We start from the raw sequence: 20,315 nt of genomic DNA on the forward strand, positions 1-20,315 counted from the left end.
ACTTTGCCACGCAAACCCAATACAGGTTCATGAAGGTCATGAGATGAAGCTTTTCAGGTTAAAGGGAATAGTAACAAAGTGGTAAACAAACACAGAGACACAAACGTGATAAGCAAAACACTAAGGGAGACAATAAAGCCTATCAAAACCCCTCAAGCACTAAAGGATGGGTCACTAAGAAAGTATGGGTACAGCTTTGAAGAGGGACAGCCAGGGCTTTGTAACTGATAAGGAGAAACAAGATAAACATGATCTTTACTAATATTTCAGGGGGACATGGGGGATAGCGCAAAACCATTAAGGAATGTATAGGGGAAGGGTTATAGGTGAGGAAAAGGGAAGCTTCAGGGAGGGAAAAGGCAGGGGGAACAGGAGGAAGAATAAAAGGTTTGTTAGTATGTAAACAGACACTGGCCAGTACTCACTCTTATCTGCCTTGAGCCCTCTGCCTGATCAATGCAGTCTGTCTTCTTAAGTCCTTTCTTCACCATTTTCTGTGTAATTTCATGCTCTATTCCATGTATGAGTGTTGCAAGGACTAGGTGCTAGAGTATATAGAGCCATGGGTGACTGGGCTCACAGCTCTGTATGCCAGTGGCTGGAGGGACCAGACTGTAAGTCTCTGCATGAGAGAGTTATAAGGGTCAGTAGCTGTGTAGGGGTCTCAGTGTATTTATATTTTGCCCTAATGAATTTAAGTTGATGTCCATGGATGTGTATATGTAATTTACTAGGAAATTTCAAGCTGGACTAGTCAGTGAGAAGGAGGAAAACATGCTTCTGGAAAGGTTTAAAATCTTTATAAGGGAGTGCAGGTTCCTTCTATTAGGCAGGTGGAGGGTTCATGCTGATATTCGGGGGGACCTGTGACTCTGGAGTGTCTGTAGGATGAGTGTGTGAGTGTTGCGTGCTTGCAGCAAGCATCCAGTGGGAGCAGCCAGTGGGCCAGGGACCTGTGGGGCAGATAAGGGTGGCTGGGATCCAGGCAGGGGTGCTGGGCGGGCAGAGGGGCTGTACCAGTGCTCAGGGATCTGTGAGCTTGTGAACCTGGAGAGTGTGGTGTGTGTGCTGCACTGGGGACCTTCTGCCTCTGCCAGCCCCAGAGGAGGAGGGGAAATGTCTGCCCATACTTTTATGTGAATTTTATGCTTGATTAGTATATGTGAGTCCTGGCAGTGCTTTATGTGGATGTTGTTGAAGGCAGTGCCCTGTATGTGGCCTACCATGTGGCAGCCTGCGTAATTGACCTCTGTATCGTATGCATGCACACTTCTCAGGGTTGCACACTCAGCCTTGCTACTGGCCAAACCTGCAAATGGGAAATCAGCAGTCATGCCTGTCAGCCTAGGATGGAGAGACCCAGGTCTGCAGGCACACCCAGCTCGGCTCCAGCATCCTGGCAGGAAGAAGCCTTGAGTCTCTGAGTCTACTAGTGGCCATGGCTTCACAAAGGCCTTAGGAAAGCACCTGAAGACCCAGTGTCTGGGTCTATTTTCCTTGATCCCTCAAGTTGAGGAATGGCAGCAACGAGGAAAGGGTGACTGAAGAAAGCGCCTGTTACAGCAGGACTTTCTCAATAAACTTTGAAACTTCCAACATGAATATCTGGACTATTAAGACAGTTTAAGGGGAATAAAAAAAAAAAAAGAAAAGAACTAACTTCAGAGACTGGTGAATGGCACCTGTAGATACTCCACAAACTACTGCCAACAGTGACAGTGCCTTGTTTTTCTTTTGTGCTTCTACCACATACAGACTAGGGTGATTGTTTCTGTGATTTCTGTTTTGCAATAAATCAGACATTATTTTCCTTGTCAGCATGCTGACAGAAACAGCATGATGATACAGAAACAGTGACAAAACAAATTGGCAACAGACACTTAGGTACCTCTGTCAGATATGAAATACACACTATCCAGTAAATAAATCTATTAGTCCTTAGCAACAACAACAACTGACAGTAGGACGAAAACACTCAGACTTCTTGAATAAGTGGGCAAAGCTTTCTGAGAGATCTGCAAAAGGCATTGTCTGCCTTTTGCCTTGGGCTGGACATGGCAGCAAATATGCATAATGAGTATGGGATGGAGGATTATTTATTCCATTACATGGGGCTTTTGGGTCAATTTTTAAACAAACTCAGGAACCAGAGCTGCTATAGGATTTTTTCTGATATTTTCAACAATACAAGTCTTGAGTAGAGCCACATATATCTTACACATTTTTGCTGAACTTTTGTCTCTTATGATGTATAAATACATGTGACCCTGATTAGTATGGTAGTGCTAACAGTAACCCATGGTATGCATCAATGCATTGACATAACTTGTTTTGTTTAGAAAGTCTTCATCTCTGTGATACAGTTGTTATGCAGTAAGCACATTTTGTAATTACTGAGCAGATGTAAATCTCAAAAATATAAACAGACTCCTTGAGAATTTCTTTGTCAACACACATTGGAAACAGACCAAGGAACATTTAGAAGGAAAGCATATATAAACACAAGTGAGACTTTTTTCTTCTGTACTTTTTCATGGAAGGATAGCAGCTAGCAAGAGATGAACACAAGTAAAATACTGTTTCAGTCTATTTTGTCAGGACACAGTGATCCAGCATGTTTACAATGCAAGTAACCAAAAATCTGCAACTTACTGCCTTAAAAACCTAGTACTTTTTTATTCAAAATATTTGTGCCTAGTAGTACAGCACTTATCTGCGATCTAACTGTGATCTGTAATTATTTATAACATTCCCTTTAAGGTAGCAATCTAAATTAAAATTACTAGCTAGAAGGTTTTTTGAAAGAGAAACCCTAAACTCCTTAGAAAATCACAGGCATATTGATATAACTAGTTCATCATACATTTTCTAGCACCCTAAGGCATAGCAAAGTCTTTTTTCTTTTTCCCTTTTTTTTTTTTTTTTTTTTTCCAGTTCCGTTTTCATATAGGGTCTCATTGAGCATTTTTCTACTTTTCCAGGAATATAACTCTTTTCACGGTTTCAAATTGTAAGCTTCTATATCAATTTTATTTGATTGTTTATTGATTTCTTGTTTTACGTAAAGGCAATCAAATGTAAATTTTGGGAAGCCACAGGACACTGGTAAGATTTTATATTATATTGCACACAACATTGACTCATTTATTCCCTTATTAACATGAAGTTTTTCTTTATTATCACTTGTAGGAAGGGGTATGATGAAAATCTGTTGCGAATCTCTTGTCTGGCTTGTCACTCAGCAGGGAAATAAATAAACATCTCAAATAACTTTATCTGAGGCATTTTCTTTCATAAACACAATAAAGTACACGTAGAGACATGCAAGCAATGAAATACCAGAACATCTGGTGAACTGCAGGTGGGCCAGGAATATGAAGTAAAAACAGGTGCACAGAAGCAGGTTTTCTGATTCTGAAATTGTATTAGATGCTGGTCGGTTTCTATATATGTGAGGCAATGACCTGCATGATTTCCATGTAGGTTAGAATCAGTCACGTGTCATGTTCAAGAACATATTGTATGAGGGGACAGACCTGCAAAGGAAACAACTATCACATAAAGTTTTAAAATTCATTATATATTTTGATTACAATGTCTGTGGTTGTCCTAATCTCCTCATTCCTTCCCTCTCTTTCCCATAATCTCAATGTTTTATGCAAGTTAAATCTGATGTTGAAAAATTACTGTTTCTCCAGTAACAATACTATTACTTAAAGTGCTTGTACTTCTCCCATTATACTAAAAGTTTTTAGAAATAGTACTCAGGTACAAGTATTGAAGGAATAAAGATAACTCTTAGTAAAAGGATGTTTCAAAAAACAGTAATATTTTTAAGATTCCAAAACAGGAGATAATGCCTCATTAATATACTCTTTGGTAAATTTGGCCACCATATTTTATCTGAATCCTTTAGGATTGCAAAATAGGACTGTACACAATATTTCAGGAAAAAGGTATTTCATTTTATATTGTGTATTTTAACCTCTTCTAGAACTCCAAGAAGCAAACTCCTTTCCATGACATCTTACATTGTTTTACTTCTAGGGTCTGTAAGTTGGTGAAGGAGGTTTAAAATTTTCATGTGTCTCATGAATCCATTATTTGTCATTTGCTTTCTACAGCATAGACAATACATACATGCAGATACAGTTTGGCCACCTTATGTACAAAAGTAGCTACTCCTGCTTTTTGTATTTCTGTCTGTGCTCAATCTATGTACATTGCTCTAAGCAGTTTAGTGAGAAGAGCACAGAGATATTTCTATACCACATCCTTGGTGTTTGTATGGAGAAGCAGGTTTCAAACTCGGGGTTTAAACTCAATCAAAAAACAGAAAAGAGGCATATGAATTCAAAATACAAAAAAAAAAAAAACCCAACGCAAAACAAAACAAAACATATTTACTTAACCTAGTCACTGTTAATTATACAGTTATCAGTTACAAGCACTAGATCAACCACTATGATCAAAGAAACCTGACTGTCTATTGTATGATGACTGCCTTTTGCTTACTCATTTTGCTGGTAGAGGCTTCTACTTTGCTGTTCATTTTGTGCTTACCTTATCAAATAATACATCTGTCTTAATTAACTGTCTTAATACATACAGTTATTCCACTGGTTTTCAATCAGTTCTGCTTCAAATTTCTTTAGTCCTACCGTTTAGAAAATATTTGCATCTCTGCTATAACCCCCAAATTCTTTTATTTTCCCCAAAAAGGACATGAGGAGGCCCTGACTTCCAAAGGAAGCATAGAGATATTTTTGCATTATTACTTCCTAAGGATTATGTTTTCCTCTTGCCTGCCAACAGTCAGTATTATGTCCTCATCTGCCTGATGCTAATAGCTCAAGTTATCCCAGATTTGCTGAGCTTACTAACTAACCCATCTTTAAATTGTTGTACCTACAGTAACTATTAAATAGGCTTCATAGTTGAAGTGGGAACTATCAGAATGGCTTTTTGCCCTTTCACTATTTGTAAGCCATAAACTGAGCATAGTTTGACCTATTTTCAAATAACTGCACATGTATCCACTATACACACAAAGCCTGCAGACCAGCTTTGTTATCTAACACACTTGAAAAATGATGAACACCAAAACAATCATCAGCAAAATCACTGAGCAGTAATCTTATCAACATGGTCACTCTGAAAGTCTATTTTAACCTCAGCATCCCACTAAGAACAATGAAAACGTACTAATTATTATTTATGGCAGTCATGAGCAAAAATGCATGTTATTTAAAGTTGCACATTAGCATTTAAATTAAACTACTTCACTTCTTAAAATACACTTATGGGCCCAAACTTGAATCAGAAGTACAGCTGTTAAACATGCTTTTGGGTTGTCAAGGGAGGAGGATATTGCTGTTGTTACCGAAAATCATAACCAGGAAAACTCCAAACCAAATGATAGTTTAGAAAGCCGACAATGATTTATTCCAGTGCTGGGTGCATGGGGGGTCTTGTCTCCTAACACACACACCAAGCTATTTAGGGGTACACATTATATACAGTAGAGTACTTGTACATTCACAGTACCTTACATATTCATTTTAATTCATGCACAGGATTGGTTACAAGTTTCTCCCTTCTAGTGCAAATTAGTGATTGCAACACCTTATCAGCTTGTCTCCTCTTGCAGGCAGAACTTTTTCACTTGGAGACTTCTTTCTTCGTAATTCACATAATGGTGTTCTTATCATTTTCTGTTGTTTCCCAAGGCTGACTCCCTTGATTAGAAGTCCTTTCAGTCATCAGTTTGGACGACTTGAGGTGGTGGGTACTTGAGCATTAACGACTTGAGAGGGTGGGTCAGCTTGACATAAACTTTGTGCACATTCTTGTTTAACTAAATCAGAGGTTGGTAATTGGGAAGTTTAGGCCACACTGTCAGCTTGCCCTACAAAAAATAAGGAAGGGAGAAGGAAAAGATGACCCATTCTGACAATGCCATTTTTCCTTTGCCCACTGTGTTATGCTACTTCAATTTGCATTTCGGAATCTCTTTAAATATTTTAATATTCATAAATCCTAAAGTATTTCCTTTCCTTCCTCAAGACACACGCCAGTTTGTGTTATCCTGGCCCTACTGTGCCTGCGTAGTCTCCTGTGAGTCTGACTCGTACCCCAGCCAGTGTGGTTTCTGCCTTCTGGAACACACTGTGAAGGTACACAGGTTACCCCAAACATCTACGCCCAGTAGTACAAAGACCTCGGGGGTGGGGGCAGGTTTTCCTTGCAAAGTGGTTGCATTGCATGTCTGCATCCAGCATTTGTGACAGTTCCAGGTTGTACTGAACTATACGGTGCAGAAACATAAGCTTGATTACTTCTTTGATCTTTTGCTTTCCAGTTAGCTGTAAGAGAAACACTGTCCTTGGTCTTTCTTTTCCTCTCACAGACCACATTAGTTTTCCATTCTCTTCCACCTGCTAAAGAAGTCTATCATCAACTCATTAAGCAGGGAGCTTAAGACAACCCTCTTTAAATCCATATCATCATAGAGAATACTTGTTTGGGGTCCTAGTTCTCACCTAATTTACACCAAATCTATCCAGAATAAACCCAGGGATTTAAATGGAATTAACCCTCATTCAAAATTGTGCAACTCAAGGTCCACCAGGAACCTCAAAATCAAAACCATTCTTACCTTAAATGCACAGGTGTTTGGGGTTTGTTTGTTGTTTTTTTTTTTTTATTGACCTGGCAGGTTGTTTTCTGCTTTTAGTAACTGTTGTAGATGCTGATGGTCCTACTTAAGATTCCCGATGGAAGCACTTTGCCATGCAAATCACTGACACCTCCACATTTCTCTCAATGACACAAGGTCGTAACTCTAAGGATACAAATCCAGGTGAGAAATCTACAGTTTGCTGTAATTGCAGTTCTGATCATTATACACATCTCTGCCAGGAATTAATTTCATTGTGTTCTCTAAAAGCTGATTATCTAATGACTTAAGGAATGCAAAATTGTTCAGAGCTGTTAGTTTTTAACACAGATAACTTTACTCATGAGCCTGCTTCTAGTCCATTACACAGGTTTTACATGTGATCGGACTTCGGTTGTACTAATTTTTGGCTGGAAAGACTACAGTTTACCTTTTTCCTCCCTCCTTCCCTCCCTCCTTCCCTCCCTCTGTTTACAATATTGTATTTGGCAATCAAGTATTCTGAATACTAAAGGTTAGTATATCAAGGATAATTATAAGGAAATTGTAGGCAATTATAGGGAAATTTGTGTGAAAGCCAATACAGAATAGCACTTTAGGAAACAGAATTTTTCCAAAGGGCTATGATTGTAAGAATCTATCTTGCAGTATCATAGTAAGGCAAATTATGATCTTTCTTACACTTAGAAAAACTATTTTGTAAATACCTCCCCCCACTCTCCCACCCTCCACCCCCCACCAAGATGTATGTCATGCTGTGCTACAGAAGGTGGAAAATTAGCATTCTAGATGATACCACGGGTTTGGCCCAGTTTGCTATCATTGATACTAACTACATGGTATCTACATATGCAAATCAGAAGTACTAGCTCCAGAGGGTCTGCTCTTCTTATCAGTACACCCCCAAAAGAATGAAGGATTGCATCTATACAGAAAACTGCTCATCTTTGAGCTTAACTATTAAGGAAGATAAACTATCCCTGGTAACTTATCTGAGTATTTTCCTACCAAATGCTCCTTGAGCATGAATGTAGAACCTTTGTAAAGAGATAATTGAAATGGCTCCATCAAAACATACACGTGAATTGGAGTTAGAAAATACACATGCTAGGAGAGGAACTGTAAAAGAAGCAGTTAAAATTGTGGAATTTATCTTGAACATCAGATATAACAGTGAAGTATGCATGTATGTGAATATTTTCCAGACGCTAACTGGAAATATTATTTAATTTACAGTATCAACTGATCAAACAAGGCCAAGTTGGATGGGGCTTTGAGCAGCCTGGTTTAGTGGAAGGTGTGCCTCTCCATGGCAGGGTGGTTGGAACTGGATGATCTTTAAGATCCCTTCCAACCCAAATCGTTCTATGATTCTATGAAACAAACACATGTAAAATCTAGTCCTCAAAAAGACAGGAACTGTTTTAATAAAATTGCTCTCAATTAGAATGTTAAAATAAAAAATACAGATAAAATAGTTTTAAGATAAATTTTACATTAGGAATTTTTTCTTTTAAATTTTAGATATGAAGAGAAAAATGTTCATAAGTTATTCATTAAGTAAATTACATATATATTTTAGACACAGATCATATTATTTTTTAATCAAGTGATTATAATGTTTACACATATATAAATATTGTATAGGTAATTCTGAGAAGAGTCATGAACTTCCCATGAATACTCTGAAAACAGTAATCACTTTATTCCGCTGTAATTATAAAGAAACTCTGATGTCTTTTCTGGCTCCCAGCTATAAGAGCATATGAACACCTTACAATGTTTAATGATTTTAATTTCAAAACACTGATATGGGAAGAAAATGCTATTCTTCTGTTACAGAGGGGATAAAGGAAGGCTAGGGCATAGCATCTTCACAAAAGTTGCATGGCTTTGTCCCAGCCACACTAGAAATCTGTGAAGCAGCCCGCCATCCTTTATAATGACTAATCACTGGACCACACGTTGTCTCCATCTCCTTGCTTAATGGTTGCATCTCTCTTAGAGTTGGGCTCTCTCTGAGATGAGGATGGACCCCAGAATGTATCGTCACTGCCAGCCTGCTCAGGAGATAACCACAACTCAGACAGCACACTGAGCACTGCTGAAGACCGATCTGCACTGATAGGCACACGAGGAAACACTTTTGCAGCACCTGTCTAAATTACAGCAGGGTCTAGCCTGCAATATTAATTTCTCACTTCGAAAAGAATGAAGAAGCCAGTAAATCTTTCAATGAAACTGAAAGCAGTGCAGCTCTGTTCTACATAAATGTGTGAAGCAGAAGTTCAAAGTTTATCCCTGAATCACAGCCTTACACAAAATCAGCCTGCCACCATGTCAGCATCATATGGTAACACTTTAAACACTTTATTTAAGCATTTCATTTAGGAAACAATTACTGTAAGTTTTTGTCTAATATAATTAATAGGTCAAGCAGCACTTATTAAGTCTTTAGGCATTAATTAACATTTTAAAATTATCACATATGACACATTAATTAGATATCAATCACTTATTAGAACTACTGACATTTAATAAGCATTTTAATTTATACCAAACTATCCTGCTGTACGTATCTTTTCAAACTACAAGTACCTGCAAATAGTACTTCAGGAGTTTAACGTGTTAACTCTTATTTTGTCTTTGTAATTACCATGTACATAGAAACCTGATTTATACCTTATATACTTTAGTCATAAAAGCATATTTGTATCTTTTTAGTTCACTAATGAAAGACAAAAATTTGAATAAAATGCATAGCATGCATATTAAAATAATTTTAAAAGCATCATACAAATGAACAGTATCTTTGACTTCTTTCTCTGTCAGATCTGAACTTCAATCCTCTTCTGATTCTACTATCCTGTCCTGAGGAAGGAAATACAAATGTCCAAGTGTTAATGGCTGACCTCTGTCACCCCTTAATTATGCATTCTTGTATCTTCTTTGATACTTCCCTTGCATAGCTATCTCCTATTGTCAAGATCTTTCCATTAGGCCCTTCAGAGGTATGATCTTTTTCTTGACCTAATAGCACTTATTACCAGTCTATTTTTATAACACTAACTAGGTACTTAGGATGACATATAAAAAACCTACAGGGTGCCCAAACTTTACAAGACTAATGTCCATATTGGCAGCTTGACAAGAACCAGAAAGCTACATTTCTTCTGCACATACTTTTCCATATTTTTCCCGCTAACACACGCACTAACCCATGAGATTCTCATATATTTGCAACTTTACTAAAGAAACAGAAAACACCTCTTTATTAATTAGATGTTTCTTGTCTAATGTACACCTTTGTGATAAATCACGGTGTAATTTTAGACTGTGCAAGTATGGACACTTTCCTAGCTTTCTTTTTTGTACATTGCTTGTAACAGTACTGGTCCGAGTCACCAGGGACATGGTGGAATCACCATCCCTGGAGTTATTAAAAAAATGCATAGGCGTGATGCTTATCAACATGGTTTAGTGACGGACTTGGCAGTCCTGGGTTAATGGTTGGACTTTATGATCTCAAAGGTTTTTTCTAACCTAAAAGATTCTGTGATTTGAAAGAAGAAGGCAGCATGGAAGTAACCTGCAGCAGGGGAACATGGGGTGTTTTAAACATGCATTTCCATGAGCTGGCAACATCCTCATTTATCTGCTGCCCCTGTTTTGCTCAGTGATCAGCAACATCTGGTAGTGGGACGTACTTTACAGTGCTATCCGTGTGAAGCTACAGTCAGAGCCACAGAAGAACACGAAAGCATGAGCATGCGAATTTCACCCACAAAGTATGAGACTTGACAGATCTGTAGCACACCTATGATGGCTTAATTGGGCTTGCACAGATAACAAGTAATAAAATCAAGCTCCCCAGATGTTCTGGGAACATACATGAGAGTACCCACACTGTCATCTTTCAAATACAACAAATAATAGTTGTATTAAGATATCAAATGCAAAATAATGTGCTACAATTTCACATTTCCTTGCAGTTCTGACCAAGCCTAAAGGTCAAAGCCTAAACTGGCTTCATGCAAGTACCACACAGTTGTTCTGATGAAAGGAAAAATCAGACCAATGAGGAATTAAAACACCCTCATTCCTCTTTTTTTTCAGGTGGAAAACAGAAAGGCTGTTGACTTGAAGGCTAGATTGCAAGAAGACCTTGCAACACTGAGTCTCAGAACACATATGCTCTTTCTTTAGCCATGTCAGACTTCGGGATCTAAACTGAAGTAGTTTCCTAGCATCTTTCAGTAGTTCATGGAAAATGATGAGCATTACCAATGAACAGTTCAGAGAATAAACAGAACTAATTTCTCAAGTACAATCCAGAGCTCTTAGTTAAATACCTTGATGCCATACAATGCACAAGGAGGATTAAATGGGATTCACAACAGACAGCATGCTGTGCAAGGTTTCTATAACAGAGAAGGTCAAGACTTAAATCCTGCATTTTTGTCAGACCAGGTTTACAACTTACAAACCTCTCCTGCACTAATGCACCTGTGTCTCTCCTTTCAAAATAAAAGGTACTTCTTTCTTGTAAAACACAGAGGTCATGGGATGTTGTTCCTACTATTTAAACGGGATTCAGAATGAAGTGATTCAAATCCACATACATATGTGGCTGTGAGATGCTGAGGAATCTTTTCATTTTGGCATTGTGCTACTTTGCAGAAACAAATGCAGAACTCCTTGGGCTACAGAGAAAAGTGGAATCTCAGTGTCTGCAGTCATCTGCTGAAGGAGAGGACACCTACTTCTTGACCTCATCTGCAAGGACTGTTATAGTGCCTTATAAATCAAAAACTGAATGAAGCCATAACCAGATGTAGCAGCCATGATCAAAACTCATATTTGAAAATTTTAACCACCACTGACCCATCACTTAAGGTGCTTGCTCTTTCCATTGCTATGCATCTGCTTGGAAGAACTCATTGCCTTTTGACATCAGGAGATCCCTATTTTCTTCTTTTTTAAGCCTACATTTAAGACTGATTTGTTTTCATTGACTTTTAACTGACATTAGCTAATTATTAACTCTGCAGGATAGATTAAATTTTAATTTTAATGTCATTGTAAAACACCATGAGCTGCCTCAGCATGATAAGATGCTATAAAAGTTTAAACTGTTGTTATAAGTTAGCCACCTGTTCAAAACGTTAAAAATCTACACATTTAAATCAATCACACCACACTGGATGCCCCATCAAGGCTAATGTTGATAAATTATACTCTTAGCTCTAGCTGATATAGAGTCATTATTCTCCGGAATGGTCATTTTGTAGAGTTTTAGTTGGGATTGCAGTGCCATTTTTCAAAATCCTAAATACACTCCAATGTGTATTTTCCAATTTGCTAAATTGCTCAGAGATTATCCTGGCTAAACAGTACCTATGACGTTCTGTCTGGTGTATGAAACATATGCTGGAGATGTACTGTTCCATAAGGAGTGTTTGGAAGTACTGTGGAATGATGGAAAGGCCTATCTTCATACAGTTCCTGTAATCTCTGGGCCAAATCAGAAGAATTAGATAAAACAACGTATAGAAAAAATCCTATACATTTCTGTCTAAGGAGACAACAGATGAATCTGCAGATTGGAGCAAACGAGATTTCTGTCTTTAGACATGGTATATAGATAGGGAAAAAATCACTTATTCTGGATTTTCTACCTGTAAAACAGGGCTTGTATTTTTCCCATGCCAATCTTGTTTCTTCCATGTGATAAGTTCACTTGGGTAAGTACTATTTCTTATTGAAAGCAGGAGAGTTATTTCTATCACTCCACTAAAAAAAGGCAGCACACTGAGGCTGCATATTTTAGTAGAGTTACTTCTGCAGCCAGGGAACTGACACTACTATCTCCTATTACTCTTGTGCTCGGAAAAAGTTTGTAAGTAAACCAAAAGGCATGGACTTCATCATTTTATTATAACTGAAACAATCTTCAGCAGCCCTGCAGCTGAATGACCTCTTCAGTTCATTCATTATTTTCATTTAGCTGAATATAAATTCTTTCTAACACCACACAAAAAAGCTATATTGTCTGAGACAGGTGACAGCAGACTCTTCAGTTTCTCTTTGTAATACATTCCTGTCAATTCATAGAGCAGGAATTCAGTGAAAGACTCCCCAAAGAGATAAATTTTCAACTTTGTTATTGAGCAGGGAAAAAAAAGTAAAAGAGGATTTAGCTGACTGCATGAGGCTTAGCATGGGTTTACTATTCGTACCCACCTAGGACTGTGCTTCCTGTGTGCAATGTCTGTGCATAGGATGCTAAGAATCTCTGCCCTGACAGTGATTACGAGTATCAGTGTAGCTGCTAGGTGACAGAGGGATCATACACAGGTCCTGAGGCTAAAAGGCATCAACTGGCTTGCATCCATGCTGATGAAAGTAAGCTTACTCTAGAGGATGCTCCCTGTACCCACATAACAGCTCTGTGCCCTGCATCTCTCAAGGATCTGTGTGTTACTCCTATGAACACAACGTGTAGTTACTACTGTTGTGAATTTTCAACTCAAAGTGTTAAAAAAAAACAAAGTGAAGGCCATAATACATCTTTTTGCCTCTGAATGATGTTCTAACATTGTAACCTACGTGAATATATGTTGCATCTCATGAGGCATCCTACAAATTGTTCAAGCATTATCTTGGGGGAAATGTGTTGGAACGACCCAGAACATGGCAAAGAAAAGAACTATCAAGGAGAAAATAAAATAAAATTCTAGTGTCCAAACTTTATCTGTGGGACTCTTATTCATCAAAATAAGACTTGCCTAATTCTGACCAAAAATCAGCACAGTAAAGCTTGTAGATGATTTAGACAATGTCTGTACTGGGGGGAGCAGGGTTGGGGGGGAAGGATATCTTTAGTACTGAAACACACTTTTTTCCCTCATACAGGCAAGTCCTTTGGAGTTTTGAAAAACTTGTGTATCTTTAGAATTGTAATTGTCTCTTTTTGCTCAGAATTTCTTCAGTAACTCAGTAATGGAAAGCTGAAATACTGTTTGGCAAGTTTTTTTCCACAGATGTGTGCGGAATATTTTTCTTCTAGCATTTCTCCACAAAACAATTTTGTGTAAGCTACAAGAGATACCACAACAAAGGGGATTACGGAGACCTGACATTCTGCATCATCTGTCATTTTTGACAAATGTAAAAGCAAGAAAAGAATTCTACATAGAAAATAAGAACATACAAGTCAGAGTTGAGTGAAAGAGCATCACAGACTGGTTCCAGACTCTTTTTCTTTATCTCTGGTTTTGTTTGTCTTTTTTTCTGATTTATCTGCATAGAGTATTTTTTTATTCTGAGTTTTACTTGGATGTAAATTTACCTTCTCTTTTAAAGAAGCAATACAGACCAGCAGCAGCTGTGGAACATCTGCTAGTACAGAAGAGTCATATTAAGTTGTGGAAGGTAGTTTCTGTTAGAGAAAAATATATTGAACAGTCCAAGAGAGGTGAGGCAGATGCTGCTCCATGTCCCCAGGTCTGACCGGTAGTGAGGCTGCAGATATCTTCTCAGCAGGCATGCACACACCATATATATACATAACCAGCCATACAGATCATAGACAGACACAACACCCCCACAAACATGGACAGCTCCAATGGCCTCATCCTGCTTCCCTCTCTACCTGAGCAGGACAGAGGTCCACAGCGAGAATATCTACATACATATGTAGAGTGTGGATTGCTCCAGCAGCTGGTCTCAGACAATATCCAGTAGCTGCCCTGGATCCTAGTCTCACTAGCTGCTAGCATCTGGACATTCAAGCCTACAAGGCTGCGGTTCCACTCCTATTGCTGATACAGACTGTTGCACAAACACACACAGTTGGTAAGGATTTCCCTGGTCCCAGTAGGCAATTGCCCTGTGCTCTCATATTGCAGCACTATCAAGCCTAGCCAGCTGCAACAAGGCTTTACCATCACATACCAGGTTAACCTCAATAAGTGGTTCCCATGCCTTGCCTAGCACAGCCACCAATCCCCCACAAGGTTTCAACAGTTCATCTACTGTCTGTGCTGTTTCTTCATCCTCTTCAGGCCAGTCCACCCTGCTCCTCCTCCATCCAGCTACCTCTCCCATACTCCTCAGTGCTATTTAACTACTTAGCAGGAATGAGCTACAGCAGCACATCATCCATGACAATCGACCTACTGCCTTCAGAGGCAAGGCCACAGCTGCATGTTATCAATGCTAATGGACCCACTGCCTTCATTCCTCTACACTCTCATACACACAGGCTGGTCTTCAGAGACCCATCTACTTCCTTGCTCCCAGTCACTTCAGTTTGATCCTCTGTAGTGACCCCATGCTCCCTTGCACACCTGCACTTGCTCCAGCTGCTGCACCACAGATGTATGGGCATCTATGACTCCTGGTCTGACTCCAGTAGCTGCACTCACACTCCCATACCCCCTCCTTTCCCCCCAGTCATAGTGGAGAACCCTCACCCAGGAAAGAGTTAGAAAGGAATTTAGTAAGAAGATAAGACACGTGGTGCTGGTCAGGAGCAGAACAGAGCCAGACAGTGTATGGACTAGCTAGCTATTTGAATGCAACCAGCTCTTTTTAGCCCCTTAATGCTCTATTTCTCATATCTGTTCCTCCCCAAATCACCTAAACCCCTCCCTTGCACACTTCTTCCCCCCTCTGCCTCCATTCTTTCCTCATCTAAATATCCCATAATGAGTCCTGTGCCATGCTGAATTGCTCTTCACCTTTATCCCATAATGTGTCCCACAACCCTAGGCAGCAAGCCTACTAGCCTGAATGGTTATCCGAAAGTTGTCCCCAATAACTCTTCACGATAAACATGCCTGGACAATGGGGCTGAGGTTCTGCTGGGACAGCTCTGGGAGGGGCCTGTGCAAGGTGTTTTTCCTCAGCAGTCCTTAGCTGGGGTTCCCATTTGCTCCTCCTATTTCTGCAGATGGGCTTTTGATGAGCTGATGGCCACCTGTGAGGCACCTTGGAGTAGCCAAGCAGGGTATTATTTGGGATCCCCCTCCTGCCACTGTCATTCTGAGCTCTTTTGGGGGTAGGCAGATGAATTTTCTCACATAACCCAACAGTTTTAGTCCTCTATATTAACTTAGTGCTTGCTGGAGACCTTACACCTCCAACTTTCAAAATGTCATTTGATTTAATCGAGTAGTTTCAGTCTCGGTATTTAATTGGGAATAACTGGTTTACTCTCATTCTCTGAAAAAGAGGCATAAATGTGTTCTCTAGCAATGAAGAAACCTTTAAAGTGGTGACCAGACTTCAATTATTTTTTATAACTATGCATTCAGAATCCACATAATTCTTATCTCTTCAGTATCCAAAGATCATGCTGTCTGAGTACTCTTTAATATGATTTTCTTCTCTGAGGTAGAATAATTTATGCCCAAGAACTTCTGCAGAGGTGACAAGAAACGTCTGCTCTCATCTTCCAGCAGAGACTCAAATGCAGCGGCTTGCCCTATGCTCATCAAATGTATACCTTGAGCTCAAGCAGGCGCTGGATGCGTATTTCTGGTATGAGTGGAGTGAATATCCTCCCTTTGAATCTGTAGGACCCAGCAGAAATGTTTATCTCCATTCAGACCAAGGAAGCTTCAGCACCTGTAAAACAATTGACTCTGTATTTGCCATACCTTTGGGAAATAAACAACTCTTTACGTCTGCACACACCTCTCAGCTATCTTTCAGAAAATGTTTCACCTAGCAGAATTTCACAGTCCCATTGGTATCTCAGCTTTTGTGTTACATATACCTGTATTATTTCTTAATTATTACATTTAATGGTAATTGTTTTTTGCTTTGAGACACAGCCTTGGTCCTCTATGTAGTGTACCCATTATCTTTAGAAAAGCATTCAGACTTTCGGAAGGTAAAAAGCAGACAAGAAATACACTGAAAAATCTATTAAAAATTATTTGCCAACATCCATGTAATCAAGACTTTGGGACGAGTACAAACTTCTATGTTTTCTATTGACATTTGCAGAACAAGCTGTGCAGAAATGAAAAACTGAAAATAATGATATGCTATGCAGTAAACTTTGGAAGAACTTTTTGAAAATTATCCATTTAGAATCTAAAAAAATTTCTAATGTGTCCATATTGCTAGCTGAAATCCCTCTCTTATCTGAGTGGTTTGCTGTCTGCTGCTTTTGCAGCAGCACAGAACAAAATACAAATGAGCCTGCATTATCAAAGGACACTAGGAAGTTTAAACATATTTATAGAGAATGAAAAAGAGTTCTTTAGTAAAATTCTGTGTCTATCAGGAGTAATGTTTTCCTTTTTTTTTTTTTTTTTTTTTTGATAGACCAGAGAGCTTCCAAATATGTATTATAACTGTAAAAATGAATTGGGGGAAAAAAAAAAAAAAAGTTGTTTCAAGGCTCATCTATTCTGGAGTTTATTTAACCTGTTTTTAAAATAAAATCACTAATACAAATAAATAGCTCCTCTAAGCAGTAGCTGTCTGCTTAATTAGTAAGAAAGAATTTTCCTAAGGGGAATGACTTCTCACCTAAACTGCTGAGGTCCACAATGTAGGGTTCTGCCTCCATTTTAAGTGATTAAGCCTTTATTAAGCCCCACGTGAGCAAAGTGACTAAACCTAGAGAATGATTCATCTCACCCTACATTTTACTTCTGCATATGGTCAATATAAATGCAGCCTGAGCTCAGTTCAAATGCCACATGTAGATATTCATGAAAGAATCACAGAACCCTTTAGGTTGGAAAAGACCTTTAAGACAATCAAGTCCAACCAGTAACCCAGGACTGTCAACTCCACCACTAGACCGTGTTCCTAAGTGCCACATCTACACATCTTTTAAATACCTCCAGGGACAGAGATTCAACCACTTCCCTGGACAGCCTGTTCCAGCCCTTGACAACCTTTTCGGTGAAGAATTTTTTCCTGATGTTCAATCTAAACCTCCCCTGGTGATACTTGAAGCCATTTCCTCTTGTCATGTCGCTTGTTATCTGGAAGAAGAGACTGACCCCCACCTGCCTACATCCTCCTTTCAGGTAGTTGTCAAGAACAATAATGTCCTCCCTGAGACTCTTTTTACCCAGGCTAAACAACCCCAGTTCCCTCAGCTGCTCCTCTTAAGACTCGTGCTCCAGACCCCTCACCAGCTTCATTGCCCGTCTCTGGACACGCTGCAGCACCTCAACATCTGCCTTGTAGCGAGGGCCCCAAAACTGATCACAGTGTTCGAGGTGAGGCCTCAGCAGTGCCGAGTCCAGGGGGACAATCACTTCCCTTGTCCTGCTGGCCACGCTGTTTCTGATACAAGCCAGGATGCTGTTGGCCTCCTTAGCCACCTGGGCACACTGCTGGCTCCTATTCAGACGGCTGTTGACCAACACTCCCAGGTCCTTTTCTGCCAGGCAGCTTCCCAGCCACTCTGCCCCAAGCCTGTAGCGCTGCCTGGGGTTGCTGTGACCCACGTGCAGGACCTGGCAATTCTCCTTGGGGAACCTCATACAATTGGCCTCAGCCCATCAGTCCAGCCTGCCCAGATCCCTCTGCAGAGCCTTCCTGCCCTCAAACAGATCAACACTCCCCCACAGCTTGGTGTCATCTGCAAACTTACTGAGGGTGCACTCGATCCCCTTGTCCAGACCATTGATAAAGATATTGAACAGGACTGGCCTCAGTACTGAGCCCTGGGGAACATGGCTATGAGCTATATTCCTGTGGGGCTGGCAAATATGGCATGGTACTTTCAGGGAAGGTGTGACTGCAGACAAAGAACCAAAGGTCTTGTGAAAGTATCCAAAGGTGCTCTTAAGCTTTCAAGAGGTCCCTAGAAATGTGTGCTTAGGCAACTTCAAATACCCTCTAGTTTAAGCCTTGGATGAAACTCATCTGAGCTGACCTAGTACAGAGGCTATTGCCATGCTGTATGCTCTGTCCTGATATATATTAAATATATTTTTCCTTTACAGTTAAGGAAATAAAATTGTAAAAAGATATATGAATTAAACTTTTCCTCTCTATTAAGCCCTGATTTGGGCCTCAACAGAGTATTCTTTCCAGTTTCAGGCAAGATAGATTAAGGATAAAGGAAAACAGAGCAGAGCTCAGAGGACAGGCACAAGAATGTTGTGGTGCATGGGAAATTTATAGAGAAGGAAAGTTTTGTGAAGGAAAAAATAAAATTAATAAAATTGTATGAATGTAGCGTCTCACTAAAACATTTTTTTCCCATAGATTTTGTTTGGCTTCACAGTCACTGGAATGAAGATAAATTGGCTTAATTGTAAGTGAATAAGTTTTAAATTAAAATGTAGGACTTTTGAAATTGTAAGATTTTGTGCAAAAAAAATGGCCTTGCAAGGAAGTTAATGGGATCTCATTCACTGGACATTTTAAAGTATAGCACTAAAAATACCCTAACAGATATTTGAGGTGGTTTTGGTTCCAGCAGAATACTTTTTAAAAATACACTTTTTAAAGACATGGCCAGATGGGTGTTTGAGGTCCTTACAATCCATATTTCTGTAGTTTGTGAAATGATTATTTAGCTTTAGCCAGCTTGAAACTAGGGTCCTAGATTCATGCAATCCTCTAAACTGCCCTGACTGTGAATGGCAAGAGAAAGGCAAATCCTGCAAGTGATTCAATCTGATCACAGGCTAGGTGAATCACTGTCTGGAAGGAGCTGTGGCTGTAACTGGATTCACCTGCTGGGAAGTCAGGGTGTTAAAGAGGTGAACAGTGAGATCCTGATCTAAGACAGAGCAGGACTATGTCCCAGATGTGTATCTAGCCCCAGAAAATGGAAATACTCTACAAGCAGATAACACAGACTTAGCTTGTATCTGTCTGTTGACTTTAAGGGAGCCCAGACAATTAGCTTAGACTCATTTCTGAAGGTAAGATGAACCTTAAATTTTCTGAGTATAGGAACTTTGCCAGATCACTAACTTTGATAGATCCTGCTTTGTGAAGCTGGATAAACTGATTTCCCAAAAGGACTGAGGACATACTGTATGGCCATAGGTCACTCTTTTAGGACATAGACAGGCAGACTCAGAGGAAATAATTTCACAGAAAACCAGAGACGTGAGACTTCCTAATTTGTGAATGAGTTTATGAAATTGAGGATATATGGATTCAGGACAAAAAATTCTTTACATATTTTTTTCATCATGCACACACATTCTTATCATGATACAGTCTTGACATTAAATATGAAAGTCACAAATGCTCATAGCTTTTTGTAACTTATGTTTCAACATTACATAATGCTATTTTTAGAGCTATCTTAATTTAGCTTTCTAGAATTTTTACATTTAATAAAAATAGATTTATTAATGAAACCTAATAAGGTGTAGATTTTGAGTATTTACTATAACCTAAATGATCTGTAATTCAATAAAAATCCTCATACAGTTAATTGAACAATTAAAACTAATTAATTTGTGTCTGATAAATATGCACACTTCACATACAGTCAGGCATAAATTTTAGGTTGTACTGCCTTCTTTCTTTTTCAAAAGCAGCTTTCAAATGATACAAGTAATTGAGCTTTTGCTACTATATTTTTGCAAGCATAGCCACCGTTTTGAAAGTACAGATTACTTCATTTGAGAGT

At 39.2% G+C, this 20,315-nt stretch overlaps 1 long non-coding RNA gene across 1 annotated transcript in view; it reads right to left on the reverse strand.

Moving 5' to 3' along the window:
• Positions 1-5,451: 5,451 nt before the first annotated feature.
• The window catches only part of LOC114017943 (uncharacterized), a 63,205-nt gene continuing 48,341 nt past the window's right edge, over positions 5,452-20,315 (reverse strand). Inside the window, exons 2-3 of the long non-coding RNA XR_008731078.1 lie at positions 6,659-6,844; positions 5,452-5,908 (exon numbers count right to left, since the gene is read on the reverse strand). This is a non-coding gene — a long non-coding RNA (uncharacterized LOC114017943). The remainder of the gene's footprint in view (positions 5,909-6,658; positions 6,845-20,315) is intronic.

This window comes from Falco cherrug, chromosome 2 (genome assembly GCF_023634085.1).
Source record: "Falco cherrug isolate bFalChe1 chromosome 2, bFalChe1.pri, whole genome shotgun sequence".
Lineage (NCBI taxonomy): Eukaryota > Metazoa > Chordata > Aves > Falconiformes > Falconidae > Falco > Falco cherrug.